The sequence below is a fragment of the Falco rusticolus genome, chromosome 5 (assembly GCF_015220075.1).
Source record: "Falco rusticolus isolate bFalRus1 chromosome 5, bFalRus1.pri, whole genome shotgun sequence".
NCBI classification, from domain to species: domain Eukaryota; kingdom Metazoa; phylum Chordata; class Aves; order Falconiformes; family Falconidae; genus Falco; species Falco rusticolus.
In genome coordinates, this window is record NC_051191.1 from 29,743,463 (window position 1) to 29,768,174 (window position 24,712).

A 24,712-nucleotide genomic window follows, 5' to 3' on the forward strand; every position below is an offset into this window, starting at 1 on the left:
TTACATATGCTGAATGCACACAGCAGGACTAGGTCATGGGTATATAAGTCTTCATGCCCAGACAGGATGCGTGCATGTTTGGCCATCTCTCGCCCGCATCCCAGAACATCAGGAATAGACTCATGGAAGGCTAAATCAGCAGGAGAGGTTAAAGAGCATCAGCTGAGCCTCAGCTGAAAGAGGCAAAGCCATGAGGAGCCTCAGGTGTGTTCATCATTGAGTATGGGCCTCTCCTAGATGCTCTGCAGTGCTCAATAAAAGACCTTTAAACTAGATTTGAAGGACAAATGGGATAAAACCAGCCTTACCAGAGATAAGCCTGGGGGTTCATGCCAGTGTTGGAGGGATGATGTGCTAGTGAGGTACTTCTGTCTGCTGTCTTGGTGGAGGTAGGGGTTGGAGATCCCTGTAGCAGCAAAGACGCAAGGGTTATTGCTGTGTTAGAAACCAGGAAGCGCCTGAGAATGGTCATGTAGGAATTGGGGCTTCTCCTTCCAAAACGGTGGTGGGATCAATAGCCCAACTGAAGTGTATCACACCAGTGCACACAGCATGGGCAACAAGCAGCAGGAGCTGGAAGCCCTTGTGCAGCAGGAAAGCTGTGACATAGTTGCTATCACAGAAACATGGTGATATGACTGGGACAGCTGGAGTGCTGTAGTGGGTGGCTGTAAACTCTTCAGAAGGGGTGGACAAGGAAGGCGAGGCGGTGGGGTAGCCCTGTGTGTTACGGAGGGTTTTGCTGGTCTAGAGCCTAACGATGGTGACAACGGGGTTGAGTGTCTGTGGGTAAGAATCAGGGGGAAGGCCAAGAAGGCAGAGATCATGCTTGGAGTCTGTTATAGGCCATCCAACCAGGCTGAAGAGGCAGACAAAAGGTTCTATAAACAGCTGGGAGAAGGGTCACAGTCGCTGGCTCTTGTTCTCATGGGGGACTTCAACTTACCCATTGTTCACTGGAAGTACAACACAGCGGAGAGGAAAGGGCTCAGGAGGTTCCTGGAGTGCGTGGAAGAGACCTTCCTGACACAGCTGGTGAGGGAACCGGTGAGGGGAGGCACCTGCTGGACCTGTTGTTTGTGAACAGAGAAGGGCTGGTGGGTGATGTGAAGGCTGGAGGCTGTTTTGGGCACAGTGATCATGAAATGATAGTGTTTTTGATTCTCAGAGAAGTAAGGAGGGGGGGCAGCAGAACTGCTCCCCTGGGCTTCCCGAGGGCAGACTTTGGCCTGTTGAGGAGCCTGGCTGGCAGAGTCCCCTGGGAGGCAGCCCTGAAGGGCCAAGGGGACCAGGAAGGCTGGACGTTCTTCAAGAAGGCAATCTTAAAGGCACAGAGCAGGCTGTCCCCATGTGCTGGAATACAAGCTGGCGGGGAAGAAGACCGGCCTGGCTGAAGAGAGTCCAGTTCCTTTGGCTGGAACTCAGGGGAAAAAAGAGAGTTTATGACCTTTGGGAGAAGGGGCAGGCTGCTCAGGAGGACTACTAAGGCTGTTGTGAGGTTATGCAGCGAGAAAATTAGAAGGGCCAAACCCCAACTGGAACTTAATCTGGTTACTGCCATAAAAGACAATAAAAAAATATTTTATAAATACATTGGCAACAAAAGGAAGGCCAAGGAGAATCTCCATCCTTTATTGGATGCGGGGGCAAAACATAGTGACAAAGGATGAGGAAAAGGCTGAAGCGCGTACTGCCTTCTTTCCTTCAGTCTTTTAACAGTAAGACCAGTTCTTCTCCCAGTATCCAGCCCCCTGAGTTGGAGGATCAGGATAGGGAGCAGAATGAAGCCCCCAAAATCCAAGAGGAATCCAAAGGCCTGTGAGACCGTTTCCCCCAGCGCTCTCCTGGAGAAGCCGGCTGCTCCTGGCGTGGACGTGCTGTTCCCCGGGTAAAAGCTGCTGGACGGCCGGGCCCAGCGCGTGGTGGGGACCGGAGTGACATCCCGCTGGCGGCCGGGCACAGGGGCCGTTCCCCAGGGACCAGGGCTGGGGCCAGCCCTGCCGGGTACCCGCACGGCGCTCGGGGCGAGGGGATGGAGCGCGCCCTCAGCCCGCCTGCGGGTGACACCCGGCCGGGGGGCGCCGATGTGCCGGGGGCAGGGGGCTCTGAGGGGGCTGGGCAGGCCGGGCCGAGGGGCCGAGGCCAAGTGTGTGAGGGGCAGCGGGGCTGGGGGCAGGGGGCTGGGAACTGCCCGGGGGAAAGGGCCGGGGGGGCTGGGCACAGCCGCTGGGCAGGAGCCCCCAGCGTGCCCAGGTGGCCAAGGGGGCCAGCAGCGCCCTGGCCGCTGTCAGAAGCGCTGTGGCCGGCAGGGCCGGGGCAGTGCCCGTCCCCCTGTGCTGGGCACCGGTGCGGCCGCCCCTCGGGGCCTGGGCTCAGGGTCGGGCCCCTCAGGGCAGGGGGGACGCAGAGGGGCTGGAGCGTGTCCAGAGCCGGGCAGGGGCTGGGGCAGGGGCTGGGGCTGGGGCAGGGGCGGGTCAGCCTGCAGAGGGGGGGCTCAGGGGCACCTTCTCGCTCTCCAAAAGTACCTGAGAGGAGGTTGTAGCGAGGTGCGGGTCAGGCTCTTCTCCAAAGTAACAAGCAACAGCACAAGATGAAAACTAGGGGAGGCTTAGATTGGATATTAGGAAAAATGTCTTCACGGAGAGGGTGGTCAAGTGTTGGAACAGGCTGCCCAGGGAGGTGGTGACTCCATCCCTGGAGGGATTAAAAAAAGTTGTAGATGTGGTTTAGTCATGGTCTTGGCAGTGCTGGGTTAACAGTTGGACTCACTCTTAAAGGTCTTTTCCAACCTAAACAATTCCATGATTCTATGCTCCAGTCCAGAGTCAGCTGCTCTAGCTGTGACTGGAAGCACTATTGTACAGAAGCTTGCTCCTGCATCACAGCACAATGAATTCGATGAGAATCTTCCCTAGGGCAGCCGGTCTGTATCACACAGGACTGCGGGCAGCATCCCCAGCCCTGTAGATACCACAGCCCTGTTTTCAGCCACCACAGGAGTCACAGAATGGGCCAGGATAAAGCCACACAATTCAAAATATATATTAATCTGTACAGCTTCACCCATGCTACACTTGCTGCACTAGGGTAGCAAAAGAAATACAATTTCCTCTAGGACACAAGCCTTAATCCTCAGGGTTTTACCTGCCAGGACAATTTTATTAGTCTGATTTAAGTGCTGCTTTCACTCCCTCCCTATTATCCTTTACCTCAGAGGACATCAGTGGCTGATGGCCAACATTTGGAGGTACCTGTCTCTTACCACTTCTGTCAAATGAGCATGCGATTGCAAATGGAACATGCCAGGCCATAAGACATCATAGAAATTTAAAGGCCTCCCAGTGATTTATGGCTCTTCAATCAAGGGCTTTTAGCATTTAATTAAAAAGCTACAAGAGTTGTCTTTATTTCTGAAAAAACTATCTATGGTTGGGGGAATTAGACAACATGAAACTCTCTAGAGCAAAGGTAGAGAAGGTGGGTAACAGGAGAAATAAAATGGTTTTTTCTCTTATGGCTTTGAGATCTTGCCATAATTTAAGCTGATAAATTAACCTCCATTGTTTTCAAGGAGCTTGAGAAACCATGAAAGATTCATCAGAGGATCATGCTAAAGAGGCAACAGGCAGCCTCTTGCAGAGAGAATGTACCATGCAGAAGAAAGAAGGGTCAAATGAAGAAGATGGTGACAAAGGCCAAGTCTGTCCCATCCCCCATGCCTCCTGCAGGTCCTTGTGATGCTCCCCTGGTAGGTGGGAGAAAGCTCTCTAAACCCCTGCCAGGGTTTGGGAAGAGAGAGGGTTTGGGACACCCACAAGATGGCCATCCCCAGCATCCAGCTCAGGCAGTACTCTGCTGCAGATATCCCTCAGCTGACACTCAGGGGATATCACACCTTGGATAAAATGTCTGAATATTCCCCAAAAGACTAAAAAGGGCTTTTTCTTTTTTTTTTGTGGCTGAGCATCAAAGAAGGTGCTGAGGTGAGTATCTTAAATATAAATATCTCCGAAGATGAATCCTACCCTGTGACTGATGTAGCAGAAGAAAAACAACTTTGTGAGCTTCTTGCTGGCATACCTTTTACACAGTTCCTGCTCAGTGAACATTTTGTGATTTCTAAAGAGCAGAAAAGCATTGAAGGAAAGACACAGAGCCTCTCCCCTCCCACTGGTGTCCCCGCAGGTGAGCAGTCCATGAACTCATGTCTCCCACAGCCACAGGCTAAAAAAAGTACTTCTACCATTGCCAAAACTGCCCAGAAAGAAATTGCATTATTTTTCCTGACAATTTTATTATATGTCTGAAATAAAACCTACTGCCAGTTTAATCTCATTTGTATGCTGTGTGGTAGATATGGATTTGGGCATCAGGAGGACTCAGCTTTGCCCTGGCAGGCTGGTGACCTTGAGGTGGAAGTGTATTTCTACTTGTACTACTTCTCTTCTTGAGCGGAGGCTTAGTTTTGGAGCTGTTTGCATCAAGGGCTGCCTTTTATTATGTATGTGGGTGCCTGGCGTAACAGAGATGTGATCTTGGTTGTGGCCTCTGCAGCTTCTCTAGTACAAACAATAATTTCCATTCCATCTATTCTTTTGTTTGCTACTGATCTATATTAAACAGTTGGTGATTACTACATTTATGGGTGATTATTGTACTTATGCTGTGTTAAATCTAAATGTTTGTTTATCTTTATGTGGTCTCTGTGTATGTTTGCGTGGCTTTTAACTTTATGTATTGCAGAGTTCCTTAATTATAAAATCAATAAATTTTTTAAAGTTATGACTATTGCACAGATAGAAACCCACACAACATCCATGTCTGTATGCAACAATGATTCTTATCTTGAGCTTGTGGCAGCACACAAACCTCAGCTACGAGAGTCAACAGACTCTTTCCGTTTCTTTGGGGTTTGTTTTGTGCTAGCTGCGATTAATGCTTTGTTAGCCTGGCTCATTCTCTGCTTCTCATCAAAGCCTTCCTCTTGCAAGCTGTTCTTCTCAGGTGGACTCTCATCTCCCTGGAGGCTTGTTGACTTCAGCAAAAGTCATGATCCATGGAGGTCGCTGCCCAATGGTGCCTGTTGAATGAAAGCTTGGAGAAGTGGGTTCAGTCCCCAGCTCTGCCACAGGCATCTTTTGAGTTACATCTGCACCACAGAGAAATCCTGAACGGAGTAGCTCCGTTACAGCTGCTCTTTATTCCACAATCTTATGTCTTCTGATGGTGGTGCACTGCCAATGATTAATTCCAGACCTTGAGCAGCTTCAGGCTGACTACAGCAAGAAGCCTTTTCTCCAGGTATTGAAAAGGAGGTGGTTGGGAATATTTAACACAGATTTACCAAAGGCAAGCCATGCCTGACTAACCCAAATGCTTTCTGTGATGGTTTGACTTGTTATGTGGAGAAAGGGAGAGCAAGGAATGTAGTTTGCCTTGATTTAGTGAGGTCTTTCATGGGCTTTCCTAGAGCCTCTCCATAGAAAAACAGAGGAGATGCGAAAGAGATGGGTGAACTACCTGAAAGTGGCTGAAAAACTGACTAATTAATGATTAGTCAATGATTAAGACTAATTGGTGACTAGTTACATATGGTGTTCTCCTCAGTGGTCAATACTTTGTCCATCAGTGACCTGGACAACAGGACTGAAAGCAACCTAGCAAGTCTGCAGGTGTCACCAGATTGGTGGGCAAATCCGAGGACAAGGCTGTCATTTAGAGGGACAGGCTGGAGAAATGAGCCTACAGGATCTTCATGAAATTCAACAAAGACAAATGCAAAATCTTGAATCTGGGACAATCCTTTGTACCATGCCATGCTGGGAACTGGCTGGCTGGATGATCTGCAGAAAAAAAGATCTGGCTCTTCTGATGGACAGGAAGTTGAATTTACATTAGCTGTGTGCTCTTCAGCTCTTGAAGGCTAAGAATATTCTGGGTTGTATTAGCAAGAGCATTGCCAGCTGGTCAAGAAAAGTGGTTATTCCCTCTGCTGAGCAGTCTGAGACAATATCTGGAGCACTGTGTCCAGCACTGGACATCAACACTTAGTCATAGAATCATAGAACGGTTTGGGTTGGAAGGGATTGTAAAGATTATCTAGTTCCAATCCCCCTGCCGTGGGCAGGGGCACCTTCCGCTAGACCAGGTTGCTAGACCAGCCATCACAGACATTTTGTATTTCCACTGTTCTTAGCAAGGATTTCCACAGCCTTGCTTTCAAGCAGTGTAACAGCAGAGCTGGTTTCTGTTTTGCTGGGGGAAACCAAAGCATGTCATCAAAGTATACCCTGCAATGTCATACCCTAGATTATGCACCAGAGAAAAAGAGCTTCTCTTAGCTCACGGTCCATGCAAGTGGAGAAAGCAAAGATGTCCTGCTTGGGTCACCAAGGATGATTTTTTTTACTTATACATCGTTCTGCAACCATGGTCTTCTGAAGCAACTTGCCAAAAGAACCTAGACATAGCCTTGTGTCTTACTCTAGTGCAGCAGCAGTAACAATATTTAGGGGGAAGAAAGTTTGTGAGCAGATTCTGTAAAAATGTTGCAGGAGACAATTCTGAAATGTCCACCAGGCTATGTGAGTGCAGCAGGTAAAAGACATTTCTGCATTACCCTGTCGTATGAAGCAATTAGGTTGAGCTGAGCATCAGCACCGTATCTCCATGATTCTGGGGACAATGCACAATACCCAAAACACACCTTTGTTTGGTTTAGGCTCTCTGTTATTGCTGTTTCATCCTGGCTGTGCCTCAGTTTCCCCCATAGGGTTGTACTAATATGGGAGCACATTATAATCTTCAGTATTTCTCCACTACCAAGAGTCCTGAAGCTCCTCCAGACAATTAAAACCTGTGAATTGATAAATACACCAGGAGACACCCACTGCCTGGCACTTGTTGCTGCCTGTTGTTGATGAGGAGCTGCAAACCTCCCATGGAAGCAGGAGCTGCAGCCACTCATGTAAACACAAGCTAATCAACAACCGGCGTTAAAGAAGTGTAGCAGGTGATGACCCCAATTTCTTTTTTTCCAAGCTATATTTCTCAAGCAGCAGCTCACATCGGCTCTTACACTTTCTTACTTTGCCACTTACATCTAATTAGGATATGTGCTTACAAGGAGCAGAAGCATCTGTAATTAAATGGAAGCGCAGCGCCGGGAGTGAGCTGTCAGGATGAGTGCCCTTCCGTAGCCGAGTGTGGCAGTTTTTGGCATGGCTGGAGGCCAGGGCTCCAGTGGGAAATGACCACCATGTCTCTCGCTGTGGACAAAGAGCTGGTGGGTGTCCTAGAAATGAATGTCAGTGGGGGCACGCACCCCTTTCCAAAGTGTTGCCCAAGAGATGGGTCTCGAGGGGAGGTCCCAGAGTTGTTAGTGATGGCACAGACAGGATTTCTGTGGTATCCTGTGCGTGGACTTAACCAAACTGTTAGCCAGCGCCAAGCTCAGCATCTTTAGTTTTGCAATGCTATTTTACTACTCTTTTCCAGGGGGGGAGTGAGGAAGGAGAGGAAAGCCATGCTTGTACACAATGTTAACTCTCCCTAAAAAATGCGGTATTTACCCCAGTCTAAATGTATTCTATGTCAGTGCGCATGAATTCACCCTCCCCAGCAGACTGTAGTTAGTAATTACAATAAGGTGTTTGGCAATGTGCACATCTGAGAACAGCCTGGACTATTGATCTTATTTTTTAAAAAAACATATTTAATCTCACTAGTTCCGCCCATAGAAAATACCAACACAGACATGTTAAATCTTATGCAGACTTGCCTGAGATCAGGCAGGTGCTTCACAAAATTGTTAAAAAAAGGAGAAAACCTAACTTAGCCAAAATTTATTTGGTGTCAGTGTACAGCCCTCACTCTATCTGATGCCAACTTGGAGCTACCTTTTTCACGTTAAATCAGGAGCAGCAAGGGATTATAATTGCTGCACGTGGGTAAGATGAAAATCAGAAAGAGTCCCAGATCCAACTGCAATTCTAAGGGAAATGTAGGAACATAATTGATGTCCAAAAGCAGCCTGTGGATAGAAGTCCCTGCTTGGAGCTGAAGCCAGCAAGTCAGGTGTTGCCGGGTCTTTTTGGCCCTGTGTGGTCAGAAATGTAATATCACAACTCATTGGAAAACCTCAATGGGTTGTAATTCTGTTACAGCATTAAAACACACCAGGGGCAGAGGCATCCCAGGGACTGTGTAATTCGAAAAAGACACATTCCAGCAATTACTTTTTTTTTTTCTTTGAAAGAAAAGCTGATCTTAATGGTTTCAATTATTTTCCATCCAGTTGCTGCCCTAGGATGATGTGGAGTTTGAAGTATGGGCAGGAACTAATTTCAAAAGGGACGTTAAATGTATGTTTATGTACTAAAATATGTATAATGCAGACCACAAGAAATGAACTGCAAAGCATTGCATGGAGCTAATTCCATCAAGGGAGGGAAGGAGCCCACAAGTTCACTCACACAGTTTAAAAGGTCAGAGGAATCCCTCACCGGAATTGTTTGTTTCTCAATAACTGTTGCCCAACTATTTTTCTGAAACAAATCCCATGTCTTCCAGGTGGAAACTGATACCAGGCTGAAAGCTTGCCTGCATGTAGCCTGCTTTCTCTTGTCCAAAGAAGAAATGTGGCCTCCTGTACATGAAAATAGAATCCAGGACCAATATACTTGGTACTGGAAAAAGTCAGACACTACAGGTTTGCTGGGTGATATTGGGAAAGGCTTTTCCAGCTCCAGCCTGCCTCCTTCTGTGATAGCTGGAAGGAAATGTTTCACATAACTCAACCCACACTGTTTTAAGAAGGCAATCCAGCAAGATATTTGAGGGTTTGATAGTTTTCCAAAGGCAAGGCAGGATTTTTAATTTTTTTTTCCTTTTTCTAAATCTGGAAGATGTCTCCTGGGACAGGAACATGGCTTCCAAGACAGCTCTTGAACCAATTATGTTTCATGCACTTTCAGATGACTTCCCTGCAAATGCTGAGGCTGCAGGCACTTTGCTGAAAGGAGCTATATTACCTGCAACCCACAGGTCTGCCTGATCTCCTCATACCCCAGAGCAGCAGACTCACATCCCACCAATTTAGCCATGCTGAGGAAATTGGGACATATCTACACACTGCAGGGCTGGTACCACTGCTCTCCCACGCAGCAAACGCCCCTTATCTCTTGCTGGGCAACTGCACCACTCTGAGATGAGGAGGCCACCGTCCCTGGAGAGATACTGCTGAGAGATTGGCCAAATTAACAGATTCCTGTGATAAGGTTTCTGCTCTGTGAAGATCTCATGAACAGTAACAGAGTGACTTGGAGAAACAGAGGACAGTAAAGTCAAAGCTACACTAGAACTGAAATCCATGGTAATTTCAAACAACAGGCAGCTGTTTTGGATACTTATCCAGTTGTTAAAACTCATAATTCCCTTTATAATCCCAGTGAAGATGCTTACTGTACTTACCCAGGACAGACAAATGTTGATGGGACATTTAGCAGAGGCTCTCTGTGGTCATTCAGTTGGCCCTAAATAGAACAGTCATTATCCTTATGAGAGCTTTACAGGGATAAATCAGCCTCGCTTACTCTGAGTAATCATGCTAGATCCTAGGTGACTGGAAAAGACACAGAAAAGATAGATGGTTTTGTGGTTAAAGCACTGGTTTATGCAACTGGAAGAGCAATTCCTGCCACATTTTCCACTGCAGTCTCTCTGTGGATCAAACTACAGGTTTTGTGCATTTGGATTATGAACTGCTGGAGAGCAGGGAGGGCAATCATGTTTGCACACCTCCCAGAAGGAGGGAACACCAATTCTGCTTAGCACATGTAAAATCTACTGTAATACAATGAATAATAGCCATGATTTGCCTTCTTCAGCCTTCTGGGGTTAGTAAAACCAGGAAAACTGTGGCAGAACTGGAGTTTTACATGCAGAGAGCACAGGGGACTGATTTAGACAGGCTCTGGCAGAGGATGCTGCGTAGACTTGGGAACATGTCATAGAGATGAAGCTGCAGCCCCTTTAGTCTTCCTGGGAACTGGTGCCTGCAAGAAAACAGGGAATTAAAAAAGCAGAGCCCCTTGGACGTGTAAATGGCCTTGTCCTGTATTTTAGCCTGTTGTGAATCAAAGTACCTGCCTTCTACTACACCAGACTCCCCATGAAACTTGGCCCTTCTCTTCCCCGGGTGAATCTCTTTCAGCAGCTCCTGGGAGGTAAAGATGACCAGGATAGATCCCCTGATGTCTTTCATCTGACAGGATCTGCACCCAAGAGAAGTCTGTGCTTCCTCTATCTTATTCTCTTTTCTATTCCCTGCATGTGCTGCTTGCCTATGCCAAGCTAGTGATGTAGTGAAGCTAATAACTCACTAATGCATATTCATGAATGCCAGATAATATGTTAATGACACTATGCAAACACATTCGATTAAAAAACCCAAACCAAATAAAAAAAAAACAACAAACCCCAGGCCACCTTGTTACCTTTTTTTTTTGATTGTGCTCTTCCCAGTCTCTCCAAGGAGGTTTTGCCTTGATACGGGTTACTGCATGCCATCTCCTGTTATGTGTTGTCGTTCCCCGCCCCCCCCCCCCCCCCCCCAAATTTCTTTCAGACTTCTGACAGTCATGACCTATTCATTATTTCAGCCACGTCACAGGTTTATGCTCTGACTGAACCTTTGTGCCTTGGGTCTGGGTCTCCTGAGGCTGGCTATGCTATCCACAATAGTGGTGTACAGCCACAGAGTCCTCTTTGACAGGAGCAACTCCCACCTGTTTTGAATACTCCCCAGATGGATTTCCAGGTATATTATCAGGACTGATCCCAGATAAAAAAGACCTTTTTAAGCTCCAAGGCTGAAATAAATACAACAAAAAGCAAAGAAATATTGTTTGAATGGATTTCACCAAAACTAATTCTTCTCAGAGTCACCAAGAACTGGAAATAACTGAAACCAGCTAGGTGTATGTTGATCACAACAAACTCTTCCCTTTCACCTCTGAATATCTTTAAGAAATGGAAAGGCTTGCAAAGAATGGCCATTCTCTCTCCTTGCACTCATAGATGCCCAGCTATGTAAGGTTGCTCACCTTGATGTTAGAAAAAGATTCAGTGTGGGCATCCATGGACCATCTTAATTGGATTCAAAGCAAGGATTTAAACGAGGTTATCTTGTCTTTCAGGGCAAGTCTACTGAGAGAGGGAAGATAAGGCAGTGAGGGTTGCAATGCCTCCAGCTGAGAGAGATTAGGGTGTTGGCCAGTGTGAGGAAAGGTTGTAATGATTGCACATTGCTTTGAGTTCATTGCATTCCCACAAAAGGCTCTGCCCCCATCACACCCCTCAGCATGCTATATTAGGGGCAGTGGTTCAGAAATGATGCAGAGAAAGAAGGATTATTTTCTGAAGAAGTTACACAAACAGCATTTGGCATCTCCTGCCTGCTCACAGAACAACTGTGACCCTGGTTAACTTGAAAAAAGCACAGCTGCCATCACCTTGCTACCTCCTGGGAAAGAGTCCCCAGGCAGTAATCCCACCATTAGAGGAGGTATCAACATGCTCAGAGGGGCTTGGTACTGTTCACTGTGGCACAGCCTCCATCTGTGCCCACCTTGCTCTACCCGCAGCAGTGGCAGACGTTCCCAGGAGGTGATTGGTTATTGCCTCAAAGCCCACAAAGAGCAGTTCCCAACATTTTGCTGCAGGTCTGATCCCGAGATGAACACAGAGATTGAGTCTCTCCACCTGCAGCTGCCCCATGACAAGCTGCCAGATTGCCCTGCAGAGGTGTTTCTCAACCTTTTTTAATCAAAGACCATGAAAAGATATCAATAACCCCCTCCTGGAGTTGCTTATGTCATGGAGTTACAAAAGAATTTAAAAATAAAGGTAACATTCAAGTGCTGCTTCGTTTTCCCCCCGTTTTATTTGTGGGTTCAGGGTTGCATACATTTGTACAAAAAGGAAAGGTCTGCAGTCATTTCACAGAGCTTTGGCTGTCTGTAGCAGCATTTAGAGACCATGCTGTACCTACCCACCTCTCTGTGCAAAGGGTTGGCAATTTCCCCATGGCATCCTGCATCCCCACGGCACCATTTGGTCCAGCCCTTTCTGCCCAGCAGGAGCAAAAAAACTGAAGCAGGATGAAAAACCCCTCATACTGTGAAAAGGAGAGAATGATGCCTGGCCGGGTTTCATCCTTCTAACTTTATGTGTCATCAGTTCGGATGCGTAAATCTGAGCAAGTTGTCTAGACATCTTTTATAGTCGATGGAGAGAAAGAACTTCCCGGGTGCAATTCAGCCCAGCTGGGAGAGATGAATTGTGCTCTAGAAGGAACCATCTCTCTTTCCCGACCGTAAAGCAAAGTCGCAGCGATAAAGCAGCTCAGACATAACCGCCTACCTCTCAGCAAGCTGCAGTTAGCTGAGAAAAGTCCCACTCAAAATAACACACAAACAACTGTCAGCTTCCCTAAACAGCTCTTACGCTGTAACAGAATAAAAGCATCCAGGGGAGAACTGCATCTTGGCAGCATGCTTCCTACTGACATCAAACCAGCAGAAGCCCCTGACCTCAGTGAAGTTATCTGACCTGGGAAAAGACCTGCTCCATACCCTGACTGTAATAATGCACTGTACCAGAATTCCAGATCAGAATTTAAGGCTGCAATAAGCCAGAGGAGCTGTGCTCACTCGGGTTTTGGTTTTGCGGCAGCAGAGAAGTTGGACAGCATAAAAGGGGCTGCAAACCCTCCCAGGGTGGTGTGGGCTGTGCCGTGCCAGGAACAGCATCTGACTCCCAGAGATGCAAGGACATAGCACTGAATTACAAAGGGACTAGAATATTGCTGCAGATTTTTCTGACAAAAGAGGCTCCACCTTTTCCTTCTTCCCAAACATGGGAAAAATTCTGAAAATATTTCCTCAGCTCCATTGGAGGTTCCACCAGCACATGCACAGCCCCCCACACATCCCTACACCCCCACACACACTAGGTACACAGTCATTCCCCAGGTTTGCTTTGCAGATTTGCCTATTGACATTCCCCCTCCCTCCTTCCCTCCCTCTCCTGCTCTTCACTTCCCCCACTCCGTGGAGGCACCAACACGACTCGACTCTTTATAACATTCACCATCGCTGGGAGACCAGGGGCTGCTTTGAAAAATAATAATAAAAAAAGAGAAATATTTTTAAAAGGGAAAAAAAAAACCACCAAAAAAAACAAAACAGGGAAAAGGGGCAGAGGAAAAAAGAGAGAAAGAAAGGAATGCATGTCAGCTCCAACCCGCTGCCGCGCCAGCATGCACACGGGTTGCCTTTTGCTCGGCGCACATCAATGCCTCTTATCCTCCGAAGTTATTTCCCCTGGAGTGAACCTATCAAAGATTTTCAGCCTCTCTGGAGAGAGCAGTTCCAGATAACACTGGATTCCCTTGTCAATTTTTGCCTACCAGGCTCTGGCAGCATTTTCTACCTGTCACTCTGATCTTGACACACACGTACCGAAGAAGCATGTGTGTGTGTGTGTGTGTGCGTGCGTGCGTGTGTGTGTTTCTGGAGCTGTTTCCTCCTGCTTTGCAAGCAATGCAGCTGCTTTTAGACTGCAGAGAGGAAGGGAAAACTCAGTTACGCTTGGCATCTGTATAGCACCCCACTCATCTGTGATTCCTGTAGTGTCTTGCCCTCATCATAATTACAGTAATTAATATAATTATACTAATAATAATTATTATTATTTAGGGTGTGCCAAAGCTTTCCTAATACAGCTCCTTCCCTGGAAATCCTAGGCCTATATTTGTAAAAGAAATCACTGTAGGATTTCTGAATAAACGCTCACCACCAAAACCCTGCTGCCACAACAGCTGTGAATTCAGAAACATCCATCCTCTCCCCTTTCTTTGTTGTGACAACAGCACTGGAAAGACCAGCCACTCCAACAGGCTCCTGGTATGTCTCTGATGGGCCAGATAGGTCTTTCTGGTCACTTGTGATTTATTTTTGGAGGAGAGAGATTGGTTTGAGTGATTTGGTCAGCTTTTATCATTGAAGACGCTAAGGCAGTGGCTGGTGAGAGGAGAGACTCTGTGCAACCCCTAAATCAGCATCCCAAGAAGCCGTGTAATTACAAGGGTCTACCTAAAGGGCCCAGAGCTCATTAGCCTCAGCAATTAAATAAGCAGTTTATAGGTGCTGTAACTCATGCTGGACCAAAGGGTGGGCACGTCGCAGCACAGTGAGCTGCAAGGCGCGGCTGCTTGCCTGTAGCTTCAGCCCCAACCAAAAGTTTTCCAAAGCTCCAGCACAGCTGATCTCTCTTGTGCAGAACTGGTCCTTCAAAACGTAGAATCATGTGTGCCAGTTGATGGCTTCTTTCTATTTTGTGTTTTCTGCTGAGGCTCTATGTCCCAGGATGATATTAGACCCAGCTGCAATATGGGTTATGATCACCAGCTCAGCTTGCACACCGAGCGGGAGGAGAGTGGCAAGAAGTGATGCTGATGTGTCACCCAACCACCCCCCTCCTCCTCTGGCAATGCTATCTGCAGCACGTGCACAGACAGTAGAAATCACTACTCTGTGGTTAAACATAGCCCACAATTATTTGCACTGTATATATGATCTTGCAGCTTTCTGCATATCACCCAGGTCATGCCCTGGAAGTAGCGTTGCCCTCAAGCACAATGTAAGAGCCCCTGAAGACCCCCTGAAGGTCTTAGCAGTGTGGGAGGAGGATCCTTGAATGCAATTTACAGTCACTGTTACCAACATTAAGTCGTAACGTTTCCACCTGAGTCCGATAAAATGCTGTGGAGGAAAGGGAGGCCCAGAGCCACCTCAGCACCCCGGGACACTTGAGTGAACCACCCAGTCTAGGAACTGTCAACATTACATCAGGGCTCCACGACCTTGTGCCCTTAAGCATCCACACTGTTTTCCCCCCAAGGACATGCCTTCTCCAGCGGTGACTGTAGAAGCAGGAGGAAGGCAAAGGAGGTCAGTGAGGATACTGTGCTAGGGAGTGAGAGCATGGTTGCTCTACTGAGGCCACCTGACCATCCAAACCAGACCTCAGGGCTTGGCTGTTTTCAGCCACTACTGCTATTCCAGCTGTAGCAAAAGTATGCCAGTTACCCCACACACAACCTCCCAAACTCAAGCACCGCCTTAACACTTACTAGACTCATGTAGGTGTATGGATCACACAGGTTTGCCTATAGATGCTGCTGGTGTGCAAACAAGGAGACCATGCAGACAAAAAAGTCACACTGCATGGTGTCCATATCATAGAATCACAGAATGGTTTGGGTTGGAAGGGACCTTAAAGACCATCTAGTTCCACCCCCTGTGCCATGGGCAGGGACACCTTCCACCAGCACAGGTTGCTCCAAGCCCCGTCCAGCCTGGCCTTGAGCACTGCCAGGGATGGGGCAGCCACAGCTGCTCTGGGCAGCCTGTGCCGATGCCTTGCCACTGTCACAGCAAAAAATTCTTCCTAATATCTAATCTAAATTTACCTCTTTTAGTTTAAAACCATTCCCCCTTGTCCTATCACTACAGGCCCTGCTAAAAAGTCTGTCACCATCTTTCTTATAAGCCCCCTTTGGGTACTGGAAATCTGCTCTAAGGTCTCCCCGGAGCCTTCTCTTCTCCAGGCTGAACAATGCCAACTTCCTCAGCCCGTCTTCCTAGGAGAGGTGCTCCGGCCCCTGATCATCTCCGTGAGCTCTTCCAGACATTAGGGACACACAGAGAGCAAACGATTCCTGAAGACCTCCATGGTGAAACCAAGAGCTCTGTTTGAAACCCAGCAGCACAATATAGCCCCTCAATAGCAAACCCAGCCCCAGAGAGGACAGCTTTGCTCCAGAGCTCACCTGTGTTACTCCAGCCCTGTAAATACAGACTGGAGACCTGGGTTCTAGCTAGTTGGTGCTGTTCCCCCTCTGGGAGATTTGATATTTGTCAATTCCGTGAAGGCCCAATAGCATGTTAAAGGCAGGATGTAAAATTGGATTACGTGGACTCAGCCTTTGAGCATAGAAGAGCTAGCTCTCCTTAAAGGCCAACAGCCTTTCCTTTTTCCCTGCCTGGGACCTTCACTGAACCTTGAATGGTGCAGCACACGGTTATTCCATTTCACCTTGCAGCTGGCTTGCTGTAATTGATTATATTTGTCAGCTTATTTTTTTTTTTTAAATGCCATGAATGGATTCATGCTGCACATATGTGTAAACCAGAGTCACTGCCCTGCAACAATAGTTCCCTGTTATTCTCTGTTTTGTGCTCACAGTGGGAGAGATTCATTCAAATAGGACAGAAAAATATTGCTTTATAAACTTGAAGTAGGTGTGCAGCAGCTAATCCAGCCATCCATCATCTCCCTGCTCTAATCTGCCTAAAGTCATTGGGGACAGAGAGGGAAGGAGCAGGCAACAATCGCAGTATCATGGTAACAGTGAGAGTGATGCTGGAGTGGCTTGTCTGCTCCAAGAGTGCAGGGAGGGGTGTGCAAGCTCACACGCAGCTTCCCGGGCTGTGTGTCCTGGGTAAGCATTAATCAGATACAAAAGGGCACAAGTCACACAAGAATAACTCTGCTATTATTATGATTTATTTCATGTAATGCTCTAGCTCTTTAGTCAGGTCAGAGCCTTGGTCTTTTCCTTCAAAGCCTGAAATAGCTGGAGGCGTGGATGGCTAAGAGCGTATTCTGCACTCCCATATTCAGCTCTGCTCAGGGATGGCACTTTGCAGTTGAACAGCTCCTGCCATGTCCCCGGCAGCTTGTGCAGATGGGAGGTCGCTGTGCCACCGGCCATGCTGTGGAGCCAAGGGCCCAGCTCAGAGAAAGGAGCTGTGAAGCATCCTTCCCTCCCACCAGCCCCAAGGTGTATTCCCCCAGGGCACAATGGCAGCCCTCATCCTGGCAGTGCTTGATGTGACTGTACACAGTGAAATGTGGGTCAGATTAAAAGTAAAAATTACCTCTGGTGGTTTCAGCTTTGCAAAACCTGCAGATCCGTCTGTCTGTCCATCCTGTTCTGCTCTGAGACCCGTTCCTGGTGTCACCATGAGCTGCTATCACAGCTCACCACTCCTACTGTCTCCTCCTGTCCTGGGATGTGTTGTATGACAGCAGAAGGAAGGGTGTTGGGCCAAGAGATGCGACTCAGACCTTTCGTAAAAGGTACCACCTGATGTGAATTAAAAAGACACAAACCATCCAGGGGTCTGCTTTCATGGAAATGGAGCATAAAAGGCAAATTTCATCTCCTTAGAGGGTGGCTGGAATCCTTTAGTCTCTGATGTCCAGGTACCCAGGAAGGAACAAAAAGAATCTGCAGTAGGAATTAACAGAGCACAGATTAATTACCAAGGACTAGGGTCTTTAGAAATGCATCCTATAAAAACCAACCAAAACAAAACAACCCCCCCAAAACAAACCAGGAACACTTTGGGGCTTTAACCTTCCCCTCTCTCCTCCCATCTGTCACACAATTATGGCTGCCCTCTTGCAAGAGGCTGCAAAGACAAGGGGCAAGGGGAGCTAGCAGAGCAAACACACATGCCCAGGGGCCTTGTTGCATTGCTGCTTCTCTCTATGGCTTTGCAGGAGCTGCAGGGATGCGACAGCGAAATGCAGCAACTGGAGCTCAAGAGCTGCCTGCATCATGAGCAGGGAGTGTGAACAACGGACGCAGGAGAAGCTGTTAATGCAGGGTAGATGCTGAAGCAGCCCTAATCTATTTGGCAAGCTGATACCTGACACTGCATAAAACTGTGCATTGAAAATAAAGACAGGGTTTTGTTGAAGTTTGGCAGGGTGTGATTTGTGTTTGCTAATGTACAGTCTGCAGTAGCAAACGAGAGAAATCCTGGTATATTCAGAAAGAAAGAAATCCCGCTATGGTTCTGCCTCTGCAGCAGCGAGGCATTTTAAGGGGCACTCAGTCTGCATCTGGATGGCAGAGGTGGCTCGCATACTCTGCTCTCCTTTCACAACGGGTCTCTCCAGCTAGCACATTTAATTCTAAGGGCTTGGCTCACTGGCAGATCATCACACTCAGTGGTTCATGGATGGGACTGAGCCAATATCCATTCTCTGTGGTTTGATACCCAGCTCTGCCTTTGCTATTAAACCTAAATAAAAAACAAGTTCAGTGGCTGCAAAAGCTGCCAGGCCATTGCAGCTTTATTTAGTTGCATTGCAGGTGCATTTTGGGAAGTGGGTTTTGCAGTCTTCCCTCATGCATGCATGCCCGCCGCCTGCCTGTGAGGTTAACCCATCCCTAAAGGATCAGGACTGTGCAGACCAGCCCCTTCCCCCTCTGCTAGCCGGCTAGCTAGTCAGCTAGCCATCTACTGCAAGGAGTCTTTGTGCTGGAGGCATGCAGCTCCGAGGCGTCCCCTGGTGCCATTGGAGTGTCTCATAGTGGGTTTGAGAACTGGTGACCAGTCTCAGGTGGGATCTGAAATCACCAGAAGTCCTGCATGAGAGGATGGATGGATGGGAGGGTGGGTGGATGGATGGATGGGAGGGTGGGTGGATGAATGGAGATGTTACCCAGCATTCACCATTGCCTAAACCTCAGCATTACCGTGACAAGGTCCTGTCCATCAAAAGCTCCACTGCAGATGCCTGGGAAAGAGATGTCTATATTTAGGAAGCATTCAGAATTTTGGGTTTTCTTTCAGGAATTTATCCAACAGCTCTATGAACCTGTGTAAATGCCTGCCCTGAGAAGGCAGCCAGTAGAACAACTCTCCATCTGAAGGATGTCCTTGTGTTTGTTTTCAGCTCGCTTCCTGCAAAGTGCTGTCTGCCTGTCAGAGTTGATGCCTCCTTTTCATTGTATCAGAAGAGGTGGTGAAAGAGCTTTGTCTCTTCATTCCTCAGTGGCACTTACAGACGTCTACTGAATCCACTCTCAGCCATCTCTTCTTTAAAGTAGTTATGTTGCATTATCAGGATTTCATTTCTGGCTCTAAGCCACCAACAGAGAAATACTTGCAAGGAAGGAAGAGGAACTGTCTTTGCAATGCCCATGTTCCTGGCCTGCTACAGCCCACCCTCGCCTCCAACAGCACAAACCACTTGAAGCTGGATTCACCTTTTGTGACTGTCTAAATTTGAGGCATTTTACAAGCCAAACGTAGATATTTGTTTTAGGGCAAGCTAAATCCTTCTGTAGACTGTCAAGGGACTTCAGTCACCACATCTTGCAGAGGCACCTATGTTGTAGCTGTCTGAAGGCCAGAGAAGGGCAGCGAAGCACAGAAGGGCAATGCAGCTGGGGCAGGGGCAGGGGCACAAGGCTGATGGGGAGCAGCTGGGGGATCTGGGGGGGGGGTGTCAGCCTGAAGAAAAGGAGGCTCAGGGGGGACCTTCTTGCTCCCTACAGCTCCCTGAGAGGAGGCTGCAGCAGGTGGGGGTCGGTCTCTTCTCCCAAGTAACAAGTGACAGGATGAGAGGCAACAGGCCCAAGCTGTGCCAGGAGAGGTTTAGATTGGATATTAGGAAATATTTCTTCACTGAAAGGGTTGTCAAGCATTGGAACAGGCTGCCCAGGGAGATGGTGGAGTTACCATCCCTAGAAGTGTTCAAAAAATGCATGTTCTGGTCCAGGAAATCCCAGACTGGAGAGATCTGATGTTACACCTGGAGTGAAATGAAGATGCAAACAAGATCAAATGCTGCTCATCAAGAAACTTTATTGTAACAGAGTGTTTACTAAAAAATAGCGATAGGAAAGGGAAGGAAGAATAGAAAAGAAGGAAACCTAGCAAGCAGTCGGGATAGAGTTGCAAGAGATAGCCACCACCTTGGATCCAGTGGCTTCCCATTGGTCCATAGTTTCCTTGTCCATCAGTGGTGGGGGTCTCCAGATCAAGCCCCTTACTGTCCAATTATGCTGTCTTTTCTAGGGTATCTGGGCAGACTCTTTCCCAGACAAGGGCACGTACCACACTACCGGGCATGCTCCCCATCTCAGCATGCTGGTTCCAAGGGGCACACGTGGCAGCCACGTGGTCCTTCACTACGGACTGCACATACCTCGGCAGGTTGGGGTGGTCATTCATGTCTGGACATGTCTCCCAAAACAACGTGGCCGTTCCTTGACCTTGGCTGATGTCTGGTTTTGGGCGGCTGCTTGCTCCTTGTCTGGTTCACAGCTACTGAGTTTGGTTAAACTGCTGGGTAGCCTTGCGCCGAGCCCAGCGAATGTGAACAAGCTTTGAGACAGGTCACAATATGGTCTCCCACAACATAGAGATGCGGTGCTTAGGGACATGGTTTCATGGTGGGCTTGGCAGTGCTGGATTAATGGTTGGACTTGCTGATCTCAAAGGTCTTTTCCAACCTAAATGATTCTATGATTCTATGCAGTCCCACCCATATGGTAAACTCAGCCTCCTCCCCACACCTCTGATTGCCCATCTGAACAAACGCAGACAGCTTCCCCTCTTCATGGTATTATTTAGAAGCTCAATTAGTTAATGGCTGTAAAGTGCTGGTAAGATGGATAGCACTATAGAAACACTGTTCTTGGGAAGTACTTCCAATTTTTTTTTTTTTTTTTTTTTTTTTTTACTAAAAAGAAAGCCACCTGACAAATCTGTGGCTAGAAAAGCCAGGATGTCAAAAGAGATGGACAGTGAATAACTGAGAAGGTGACAGGAATTATAATTCATCTTCCATTGGCATTTGTTCCATTTTTATCTCCACTTTGGCTTGAATGCTCAAGAATAAGGTAGGAGGAAGGAGTTTTGTTACTGACTTACTAATGTTGTTGGTGAAGGGCAAGAAAGCCTGCAGTACAAAGCTGAGACACTCTCCCCCTCTATCTTCACTTTGCATCTTCTTCATGGATTTACCGTTTCTAATGTATGAAGCAGTCAAGGTGGGCAGGACAGCTGAAAAACACTTTCTCATATTATTTTTTAATATAATAAAGAATTGGAAAGGGGCGGTAACCCTGTTACTGTTCTTTTGTGAGTCAAAACAAGTCGGGACAATACAACCTTCTTGCCAACACATTTTTTGCTGTGCTTTTGGCCTGTGGTCCTTTCCCTTGCTGCAAGCCTGGCCGGCGTCACTAACCAGTGCCGAACATACACAGCACTTAAGGTTTCTTTGAGCTTTTTCTGCAGGCAGCTTCCTGCTGTCATCTCTGCTGTTTGCACAGCTGAATGCCTGTAATACCTGAGTCAGGGCTGAGCACAGTGCAAATCCCCCCAGCTATCAGGAAATCCAATTTTATGGACACGGCTAAATTTGTGTGATGTGTTGGTGGATTAATTCATGAAGATCATTGCCTTCTCAGTACTGTAATTCAAGCTCTTTTCTTACAGGGGAGAGAGGCAGGCACACGGATATTTTCACATCATGGGGCCAGTCAACAAGTGTCACAGTGGGATGCAGAAGCAGCATGTAAGATTGTGCTTGGCCGAAGGTCAACACAACTATTATAGTGCTGCATGGGATTGGTCAAAGGTTTTAAATGAGCAGTCTAGATAGGTTAATTCTCATTTCATGGATATTGATAGGTCAAAAGGCTTCCAGCAACTCCAAAGACTGTATGTATGTATTGTCCATGCTGAGATTTTTTTTTTTTTTTTTTTTGCTAGATAGTTGTAGACTGAGCTAAACCAATAAATCACACCTACTTTGTGGGTCAAGATGGAGGGGAAGAGCTTTTATTTGGGAGGCAGCAGTCTGCTTACAACATGATACTGCCCCATGTCCTGCTCTTTGCATTTGTACAGTGCTTTTTCCCTCTGTGCCCCAGGAAAGATGCAGGTTGTTGCTGTTCCTTTCTGGTGTCCCTGGCCAACAGCACTCCAAAACCCTTTATCCCTGAACTGGTAGCACCAGTGCTTCCTCTAGAAGGGCCTTCCCAAAACAGATACAGAGTCATAGAATCATTTAGGTTGGAAATGACCCTTAAGATCATCGAGTCCAACTGTAAACCTGACACTACCAAGTCCACTATTAAAACATGCCCCTACCATGGGGACCTACCCTACCTACCCTGTCATTCTTGAACTGGTAGAGTCTCCCTTCCATTAAAATGAAAGCCAGAAAACTCCACTGCCCCCATGTAGGGCTGTTTAATGATAGCATCACTCCCAGAGGCAGGAAGATAACTAATATTTTCATCCTCCTTTACTGTGATGAGGAACCTGAGGCCCAGCACAGCTGTGATTTGTAGAAGCAGCAGTATGGGTTTCCCAACATTCAGCATCCATCCAGCCTGGTTTTCCATCTTTGCAGGGTTGTTCTACTGATCCTGCAATGGGAGGACCCACCACAGTCAGCAACATCCCCAGCAATGTCATCGTTGCCTTTAGCCTTCATCTGACAGACATGAGACATCAGTTTCCTCCAGCTCCTGACCATGCAGTATGTGTTGCACTTCCTTTGTACAACACAGAGGACAAGCTCTATATCCACCAAGAAGCTAGACGTCCCCGTGTCAGTCCAGAACCTTAAACATCAGAGTCACAAGCGGCTTATCACAGCAGTCACTGCAGTCATGCACCAGAAGGTGCCAAGTAACACTGCAATGCTACCAATGGCATGGAGTCACCAATTTAGCAGCCTCAGCAGGAAACACATTGTATTTGTCTTTGTAATAAAATGCACATGAACAGGGACCAAGTTACAGATGGTACTGAGGCTGAAGGGACACCTCACGATTTTGGGACCCCTCAGGACCTCAGCTCTATGGGATCCATTACTTGCAGCCTCCAGAGCCCCCACAAGTGAGGACTTCTCTTCAGGGAGAACCAGCAGTTTGGTGTTGGAATGGATCTCAAAGCACATGACAGAGGATGGAGGAATAGCATTTCCTCTATTTCATGGATGAAGAAAAGCCAAGGGCAGCAAAGACATAATGTGTCTTAGCCTACATGGGATCAGTTGCAGATTTGGGAATAGATCTAGGAGAAGGATGGTGCATGTATGGGTGTGTGTGTGCATGCAGGGGTGTGTCCCACTGAAACAACCAGCCAAACCTCCACCACCTTCTCCAGAGCAAAGACTTCATCCAATAGCTCAACACCTCTATGGCTTACATGAAAATCCTTCCTCTACAGCCGTGACAACCAACCACTGCTGGTGGTTCCTTCCTGCGCCTCACTTAATACCCTCATTCCTGAACCAATTCACAGCATCCCACAGCATCTGTGGGGAATCACTGGAGCTTTCCAAGGCTTGATGGGACTTCAGGAAATGGCATAAGTGAAAGCCTAAAGAGGGTTTGACTTGATGTAGGCTCATCTTGGAGGAAGAAAGGAAAAAATGTCCATCAGATAGGAAGGACCTCCTATCACCCTACAAAGCACCTTAAGCATGTTACAGACTGAAATACCCACAGGGATGTGGTCTGTTCTTCCTGTTCCCAGTTTACGTCCAGTCTATCCCCACCTATCTCTTTTTCCTTTTAAAATCTCATTTCTCTAATCTTCTGGAAGCAGCCAGACATAGTTCAAAAATTACCTTCCCCCCCCGCCTCCCCTCCATTAAAGCCTGTCTCCCTCTCCCTTTCTTCATATACCTGTTTATATCAGTTTCAGATGAATGGAGAAGGTCCACTGAAAGTGTTTTTCTGTATTTTTTCACAAATTGGACCATTAAACCTGATGTATGATATTAGCAAAGTGTGTGGTATTAAGCAGAGTAGCATTTACACATAAAAATTATTTAGAGTATTAGAGATTGGGATTGTTTTCCCTTTACACTGCTCAAAATGTGTCGGAAAGTGAGGGAGAAGTGCATTAGCAGAAGGATCAGTTGTGATTCAAGGCTGAAGAGTTAAAGCTCCCTGGACCACTGTAATTTTGACCCCTTCTCCAAATCATTATGCTAGGACATAGAGCCTTTCATTACTTGAGAATATAACGCTGGGCTTTGGGAGCTTTAACTCTGCATTTTTGGGATTTTGTGAGTTTAAATAATAATTTATTATTCTATTAAAATAGTTCTTTTTCATTTTTTTTTCCCAGTGAATTAACTTGGAGAGGTTTTTGAGAGTGAAAGGGAAAATTAAAAATGTGGGGAAACTGGAGAGTATTTCCACACATTGCAATAGTGTCTCTGGCTTGCAATGCAAATATATCCCAAAATATACAATGTACTCAGCAGGGAAAACAAATGTGCAGATAGCTGGAGGAGAGAACAGGGTGACAAAGCATTGAGAAAAATTGCATGGGTTATCTAGGAGCTCATCTGGGTATATGCAACAATCCAGCAAGGAACTGTAATCGTAACCTGATATTACAGAATCACAGAATCATAGACTATCTTGAGTTAGAAGGGACCCATAAGGATCATCGAGTCCAACTCCCTTCTCCTCACAGGACTACCTAAAACTAAACCACGTGACTAAGAGCATCATCCAGGTGTTCCTTGTACTCTGACAGGCTTGGTGCCATGACCACTTCCCTGGGGAGTTTGTTCCAGTGACCAACCACCCTCTCAGTGAACTTTTTCCTAATGCCTATTGTTGCTGTTATTATTTTTATAAATATTAACTAAACGTTGAGTACTGTCATTGATCCCTTTCCCACCAGCAGGACCTCAAAGTCTGCTGGAGATCTCAAATCAGAGGCTTCTGTGGTTTTCAACAGCCTTTGGGCCAGGCCATTTCACCCACAGGAAAAACCTGTTGCATTTCAGAGCTGTAACA